The 8,411-nt window shown below is 47.4% G+C and overlaps 1 long non-coding RNA gene across 1 annotated transcript; it reads left to right on the top strand.

The window, feature by feature from the left end:
• Positions 1-5,157: 5,157 nt before the first annotated feature.
• LOC141105305 (uncharacterized) lies at positions 5,158-7,375 on the top strand. The gene is made up of 3 exons (XR_012235561.1): positions 5,158-5,263; positions 5,343-5,486; positions 7,075-7,375. It is a non-coding gene; the product is annotated as an uncharacterized lncRNA (long non-coding RNA).
• The last annotated feature ends 1,036 nt before the right edge of the window (positions 7,376-8,411 follow it).

Genomic DNA, 8,411 nt, shown 5'->3' with positions numbered 1-8,411 from the left:
GCAGTGTAATAGGTTTCAGGTCAGGTTTCCATAGCAACGGCAGTGTCAGAGGAAGTTGCCGCCCCTTCCCAGAAGGCATTGCAAACAGGTTGGGCCACGGTCAGGAAGGAGAAAGTGAAAAATGAATACAGCAGATATACAGTAGGTGCTGAGAAAAAAAATGTAAAAATATCCAATTCGTTTACAGTGCGCAGTTTAGTGAGGGATGCTGAAGAGTTGTAAAAGTGGGTGGAACTCCACTTTAAGTAGTTAAAGCCTTGGCAAAGCCAGATGTCTCTCAGGGTACAAAAGGTGGTGAGACTTCTGGCTATCTTTTCTTGCATGGAGGTACTGCTTGGAAAATCTTCTACAAAGAAAATAAGTGCTTGCATAGAGAATAACTATTCTTTTTTTTGCCAACTGTTCATACTACATTGTACATTACAATACATGTGGTGCCTCTGAACTATAAGTACATGCCCATGCGTGTGTGGGTGTTTCTTTCTATCGCTGTGTCTCCACTCTGTCAGGAGCATTGGCCCACGAGGACCTGGAATGCACACGCTGGCGATCTCTCTCACTGCAGTCTGCCTATGAATGGCGAGTGTACATACACCGTTTTATTTGAGGCATCATCTTTATTATGTCCCCTTCCATTCCACCACATCCTGGTACTCTACAGCATCTGCTGATGTCACAAGGATTGATGTTTAAAGGCCAGAAGTGTTAGTTAGCCTTCCTCTTGGTGTCTCCACAGTATGGATCCGAAAGTGAAGTAAACATGTTGCCCTATAGTCAATTGCCAATATCCTAGAGCAGGGGGCTCCTCATTCAGCAACAGAGGTCTAGTCACCTCTACTAACAGGCAAGGTGAGCTTAACTAGACAACATGGCAGCAGCCTATAAAGCGCAAAAGCATGGTTGCCTGTTAGTTGCACCAACTTCAAAAATGGGATTCTTTGATATTCAGGGCAGAACAGCATCTGGAAAATCTAAAACAAAAAACAAAAACACAGGCAGAACATAGAGGCACACTGATTTCAGTACAGTGAGTAGTCTTTATTTCCATGTTTTCTTATATCTGTCATCTTTCTAAAGACTAGGTAGGCTCTCCCTGGAAAGTTCTCCTTTCAATGCTCAGTGGTAATGGATGACATCAATCATTCCTGGTATGTATCCCCCCCCCCCCCATCTGCTGAATGCACCTGTACCTGGACAGTAATGCTTACATTTGTGACACAAATAATGTATCCAGTCCTGTTTACAACGATCATTTTGGACAAATTGTTTTCTCCATTTCGTCTTTATGTACTGGTAACCATATTCTTTGTTTGCCTGCCCATACACCCTTCTCTAGTTATACCCTATTTGTGAGCTGCCATGTAGATGCCAGGAAAACAGACAAAGCCCTTATGTTCCTTTTTTGGTTTTCTCCACGATGCTTGTATTCCCAATTTTCAAGGATACTTATATAAACTGGTTCTCCAGCATCTTGGGGGAAAGATGTAAGCACTAAAGCTCGGGGTAAAGGGGTGGAGCACAATCCATTCATGTACTGCCCCGCAGAAGGAAAATCACAGGGGGCAGTAAAAGATTTTCTATTTTCAGCACTGTGACTAGCCGTCATTAGAAGTATGCCCCTTTAGGACCTAGTCAAAGGTAAACTTTGCACTAATGCAGCATTACAGCCCTCAGCAATCCAGGTTACTAGGTGAACTCATCATCCATTACTGTCGTTTAACCTGAGCAGATCTTCTGTTGCTAGGAACCTTGTTATACTCTATAAATCAATTTTTAATCTATAGTAGGAATATTATTATACAGGATTTATATAGCTTTAACAGTTCTTCAAGACAAGAGGGTTAGGAGGCTTCTGCTCGAGAGAGCTTACAATCTAACAGGGAGGGTCAATTGATGCAACAGGTAACAAATATTTGGGGATGAGCTGAGAAAGTAAAAGTTAGTTATTAGGCAGAGGCAAAATAAGCTTTCCCGAAGAGATGATTTTCTTAGGGATCGCCTAAAGGCAGACCGAGTACGAGATAGCGGAACAGATTAAGAAAGTTCCAACGGATGTGAGATACTCTGAAGAAGTCCAGAAGGTGAGCATGGGAGGAGGTGATGAGAGAGCTAGAGAACAGGAGGTCCTGGAGGGAGAATGATTTGGGTGATATTTTGAGACAAGGTTGGGGATGTAGCTTGGGGCAGAGCTATGCACAGATTTGTTTGTAGTTATTAGGTTTTTGAATTTTATTTTTTGAACGAGCAGAAGCCAATGGAGGAAATAACAGAGAGGGGTGGAGAAGGTTGAGTGGTGGGTACAGCAGATGAGCCATGAAGCACTCATGAGTGAAACTAGCTTGTGTAGAGGTAGGCCAATGAGGAGGGAGCTGCAATAGACGAGATGAGATAATAAGAGAGTAAATTAGTATCTTGGTTGTGTTATTGGTTAGGGGCATATTTTAGAAATGTTACAGTTGTGAAGGCAAAAAGGTTTAGGCCCCTTTCACACTTATACGACTTGTCCCACGATTTTGTACTGCAAAATCGTATGACAAGTCCATGATTTTCAATGACTACCATTCATATTGGCACGACTTTAAGTCGTGCCGACTTGAAAGTAGTCCCTGCACTACTTTGGTCCAACTTCTATGTGAGTTGTACTCCATAGACCTCAATGGTAAACCCCCAAGTAGTATGCAAATCGTACCTGAATAATATAGACACGATTTCAGTATGACTATGTAAGCACAAGCCTCACGCCATGTACAGTACCTGACCGCGAGATTGTGTTTCTCACCGACAGGGTACTGTGCATGTCGCGCTGGTTCGCTGATCGGGAAAGGAAAACTTTTTTTTCCTTTCGCGATGAGTGACAGACAGTGCTGACAGCTGTCTGGTATGAATCATGAGGGGGAAAGCCGCGCCAAGTTTTGAATGAAAAAACCGGCATGGGTTCCCCCCCAGGGGCATACCAGGCCCTTAGGTCTGGTATGGATATTAAGGGGAACCCCCTACACCGAAAAATCGCCGTGGGGGTCCCCCCCAAAATCCATACCAGACCCTTATCCGAGCACGCAGCCCGGCCGGTCAGGAATGGGGGTGGGGACGAGCGAGCGCCCCCCCTCCTGAACCGTACCAGGCCGCCTGCCCTCAACATGGGGGGGTGGGTGCTGTGGGGCAGGAGGGCGCCCTGTGGGCCCCCCCACCCTAAAGCACCTTGTCCCCATGTTGATGAGGACAAGGGCCTCTTCCCGACAACCCTGGCCATTGGTTGTCAGGGTCTGCGGGCGGGGGGCTTATCGGAATCCCAGATCCCGGCCCCCCACCCTTTGTGAATGAGTATGGAGTACATTGTACCCCTACCCATACACCTAGGGAAAAAGTGTCAATGAAAAAGCACAGTACACAGGTTTTTAAAGTAATTTATTAGGCAGCTCCGGGGTCTTCTTCCGACTTCGGGGGTCTTCTTCTGACTTCGGGGGTCTCTCTGGTGTCTCCTCCCGGTGTCCTGATCTTCTGGCAGCTCCTCCGCTATCTTCTCTTGCTCTTTTGCTAGCGGGAGCCCGGTCTTCTGCGCTGTCTTGTCCCCTCTTCTCTTCTTCCGATGTTGACAGGACGCTCTCTCCAGCTGGAATGCTCTCTGAGCGCTCTGCAATGGACTTATATAGGCGGTGACCCCGCCCCCTTATGCCGTCACAGTCCCGGGGCATGCTGGGACTGTGCCTTCATAAGGGGGCGTGGTCAACATCACCCGATGTCCCCACCCCCTTTCCTGACGGCCAGGCTGCGTGCTCGGATAAGGGTCTGGTATGGATTTTGGGGGGACCCCCGCGCCGATTTTTCGGCGTAGGGGGTTCCCCTTAAAAGCCATACCAGACCTAAGGGCCTAGTATACCCCTGGGGGGGAACCCACGCCAGTTTTTTATTTAAAATTTGGCGCAGAGTTCCCCCTCATGATTCATACCAGACAGCTGTCAGCACTGCCTGTCGCTCATCGCGAAAGGAAAAAAAGTTTTTCTTTCCCGATCAGCGAGCCAGCTCGGCGCTGGCTCCCGCGACGGGGCTCGCAGGTGTCAAATCTCGCCGATAACAGCAGCGAGATTGACACAATATCGCGGTCACCTACTGTATGTTTTCATTTGTTAAGTTGTAAGTCGTACAAAGTAGTACAGCTCCCAAATCACAGTAAAATCGCGGCAAAATAGCGCCCGTGAAATCGCGCGACTTTGAAGTCGTATAAGTGTGAAAGGGGCCTTAGATAGTGATTGGATGCAGGACTGAAATGAGGGACCATAGTCAAGGAATATACCTAGCACCCTGGTATGAGGATTGGAATGATATTTAGATTATTAAACTTAATGAAAAAGTCAGGGGAAGAAATATACTGAGCTCAGTTTTAGAAAGATATAGCTTTAGGAAGTGGCATGACATCCATACTCATAGGTCAATTCTAATATACCACAGGTGAGAACTTTGTGGAAGATATTTTCCAGTTGTAGAATGTATAGTATATTAAACAGCACTAGAAGTAAATAGAAATATACAGTATAATGCAAATATATCCAAAACAAGAAATAGCAGAGAAGGTTATAAGGCTGTCTGCAGTTTAAAAATAACAAATCTAATGCTTCGTTTCCACTGAGCGGATCGGTTCGGTTCGGTACGGTACGCTATTTTGGGTGTTTCCATTACGAAAGTGGCCCATACAACCGAACCGTACCGCTCCATTCAGGGTCCTGCTTCAGATGTGGGGCCATAGAAAATGGAACAGTTCGGTTAGGGCGGAGCTACCGGCGTCACACGATACTTTCCACTGATTGGCTGACACAAAACCCTCTGCTGTGCTATGATGATGTCAAAGGAAAGCGCCACACAAACTGCATATAAAGGAGAATTAAAGGAGAAGGATGCCTGCTAACAACAGCCGTGTTTGGTCATCACAGAAACTATCTACTTTCCTAAGCATAATTGGTGATAGTGTTATTCAGAGTGAGCTTGATGGATCAGTAAGGAATGAAAAGGTGTACAAAGATATTTCTCAGCAGATGGCAGCCGAGGGATTTGAACACACGCCGGGTCAGTGTAGGGCAAAGCTTAAGAAGCTTAAAGGCCAATATAAAAAATTTAAGGACGACAACAGCCGTAGTGGAAACAGTCAGAGTATTTGGAAGTGGTACGACGCCATGGACGCCATTTACGGTCATAGGCCAGCAAACCAAGGTAGGGAGGGAGGTCTGGACTCTGTAACTTCAATGCTCAAATCCATGATAGACCCCTTTTGGTGAGTTTTTTTTATTATACATAGGATTTTGCTCTGCTAACCATTTAAAATATATATATAACCATATGTGCATTTTCAGAAACAAGTGATGGAGTCTCCAATGATGCATCAACCGTTTCCGACGATGGACCTTCAACCTCTTTCAGCAGCACCAGTACTATTTCCTCAAGCCAACCACAGAGTAGTCAACCACAGAGTACGCCCAATGCACCCCGGCACACTGGTAAGACATGATGATAGTTGTAATTGTGCATTTTCTTAAAATAAATCAGCAGTGTGGCAGATGTGCAGGGGGTACAGTGGTGTAAGAGAAGAGCAGGGGCTTCAGCAGTGTGGCAGATGTGCAGGGGGTACAGTGGTGGAACAGATGAGAAGGGGGTTCAGCAGTGTGGCAGATGTGCAGGGGGTACAGTGGTGGAACAGATGAGCAGGGGCTTCAGCAGTGTGGCAGATGTGCAGGGGGTACAGTGGTGGAAGAGAAGAGCAGGGGCTTCAGCAGTGTGGCAGATGTGCAGGGGGTACAGTGGTGGAACAGATGAGAAAGGGGTTCAGCAGTGTGGCAGATGTGCAGGGGGTACAGTGGTGGAACAGATGAGCAGGGGCTTCAGCAGTGTGGCAGATGTGCAGGGGATACAGTGGTGGAAGAGAAGAGCAAGGGCTTCAGCAGTGTGGCAGATGTGCAGGGGGGTACAGTGGTGGAAGAGAAGAGCAGGGGCTTCAGCAGTGTGGCAGATGTGCAGGGGGTACAGTGGTGGAAGAGAAGAGCAGGGGCTTCAGCAGTGTGGCAGATGTGCAGGGGGTACAGTGGTGGAAGAGAAGAGCAGGGGCTTCAGCAGCGTGGCAGATGTGCAGGGGGTACAGTGGTGGAACAGATGAGCAGGGGGTTCAGCAGTGTGGCAGATGTGCAGGGGGTACAGTGGTGGAACAGATGAGAAGGGGCTTCAGCAGTGTGGCAGATGTGCAGGGGGTACAGTGGTGGAACAGATGAGCAGGGGCTTCAGCAGTGTGGCAGATGTGCAGGGGGTACAGTGGTGGAAGAGAAGAGCAGGGGTTTCAGCAGTGTGGCAGATGTGCAGGGGGGTACAGTGGTGGAAGAGAAGAGCAGGGGCTTCAGCAGTGTGGCAGATGTGCAGGAGGTACAGTGGTGGAAGAGAAGAGCAAGGGCTTCAGCAGTGTGGCAGATGTGCAGGGGGTACAGTGGTGGAAGAGAAGAGCAGGGGCTTCAGCAGTGTGGCAGATGTGCAGGAGGTACAGTGGTGGAAGAGAAGAGCAGGGGCTTCAGCAGTGTGGCAGATGTGCAGGGGGTACAGTGGTGGAAGAGAAGAGCAGGGGCTTCAGCAGTGTGGCAGATGTGCAGGAGGTACAGTGGTGGAAGAGAAGAGCAGGGGCTTCAGCAGTGTGGCAGATGTGCAGGGGGTATAGTGGTGGAACAGATGAGCAGGGGCTTCAGCAGTGTGGCAGGGGGTACAGTGGTGGAAGAGAAGAGCAGGGGCTTCAGCAGTGTGGCAGATGTGCAGGGGGTACAGTGGTGGAAGAGAAGAGCAGGGGCTTCAGCAGTGTGGCAGATGTGCAGGGGGTACAGTGGTGGAACAGATGAGAAGGGAATTCAGCAGTGGACAGAAGAGCAGTGGGGCAGATGTGAAAGGAGGTGTATTGCCGGGGCAGATGAGCAGAGGTGGGGCAGAATATCAGGGGGAACAGAGGTGGGACAAGAGAGCAGGGGGTACAGTCTGATGGGGTAGATGAGAAAGGGGGTTACAGTGGTGGGACTGATGCTTCCAAAAACTATTCTGGTCTTTTGTATATTACAGGTGAAAGGAGACGGTTGCAGATGGATCTGCGCACAGTCATGGAGGATATGCGGGCATCAGAGGAAAGGCAGCTGGAAAGGATTGAGAACCTCTCTGAGAGGCAATTTCAGGCACTGCGTCAGGATGCACAGGAAGCTATGCGCCAGGAGGCAGAAATCGCCCGGCAGCAGATGAAGCAGTTGGCTACCTTCAACCAGGCCTTCCTTGGTGTCCTGGGTCAGCTTGTTCAAGTGCTTGGAGGCAGTCGTGATCCCAGGTTACCACCCAGAGAGTAGGGCCTTTCATGCAGCACAGGAATTGTACATGTTTCGTTAAAAAAATTTTTGTTAAGTTTTTATTAAAAAAAGCTTATTTTTAAATATATTTTTCACATTTTGACTTTCTAGAATATATAGAAATTTTTTTTTTTGTGAAATAAAAATCACAAGAGACTTTTTTGAGTATGTCTGATTTAATGTAACACTTTATTAACAATACAGTAATACTTTATTAAAACTTGTAAAAATGAATGGTAAGAAATTAAACGTTGAGGTGCCGCATCAGAGCCTGACGTATTTCACTGCACTCTTCCATATCCTGTGCTGCTATCACTAGTACTGGCTCTTCTGAGGATGTATTCCAATCCTGGTGGAAGTCTTCTCCAGGACTTTCACAAAGATTGTGAAGAGCACAGCAAGTAAGCACCATGGATTTGGCAAGTTTAATGTCACTGTCATTCCTCTTCATAAGACACCGCCATCTACCCTTAAGTCTTCCAAAAGCATTTTCCACTACAACCTGTGCCCTGGATGTTTTCTTGTTGTAGATTTGCTGTTCTGGTGTCAGACGGCCATTGTCAGGAAATGGTTTCAGGAGCCAATTTTGTAAAGGGTAGGCAGAGTACCCGAGCACATAATAGCCAACATTCTCCCCACAAATGTTCTTAGTGTAAACAGGGTACAGGCCTCCCTGGCCAACCCAATCCCAAAATGTGGACAATCGTAGAACCCGAGCATCATGCAAACTCCCAGGCTTTCCTACATTCACATTCTAGAACAGTCCTTTTCCATCCACTACTCCCTGGAGGATGATGGAATGCCAACCTTTTCTGTTAAAGTAGTCAGTGTGGTATTCTTGTGGTGCTATTATTGGTATGTGTGAGCCATCAATAGCACCAACACACTGTGGAAGGCCCCACCTGTTTTCAAAGTAGTCAGCCTTGTCTTTAAGTTTTTCCCTGTCTGGAAAATGTACAATTTCAGGAGCTAGCAATGTGCAGACAGCCTTAAGTCCTGCACACACCGGCACACAGAGGATTTACTGACACCAAAAAGATGACCTATACTTCTGTATTCACT

The sequence above is a fragment of the Aquarana catesbeiana genome, linkage group LG08 (assembly GCF_042186555.1).
Source record: "Aquarana catesbeiana isolate 2022-GZ linkage group LG08, ASM4218655v1, whole genome shotgun sequence".
NCBI lineage: Eukaryota > Metazoa > Chordata > Amphibia > Anura > Ranidae > Aquarana > Aquarana catesbeiana.
This window is presented reverse-complemented; position numbering and strand designations above follow the sequence as displayed.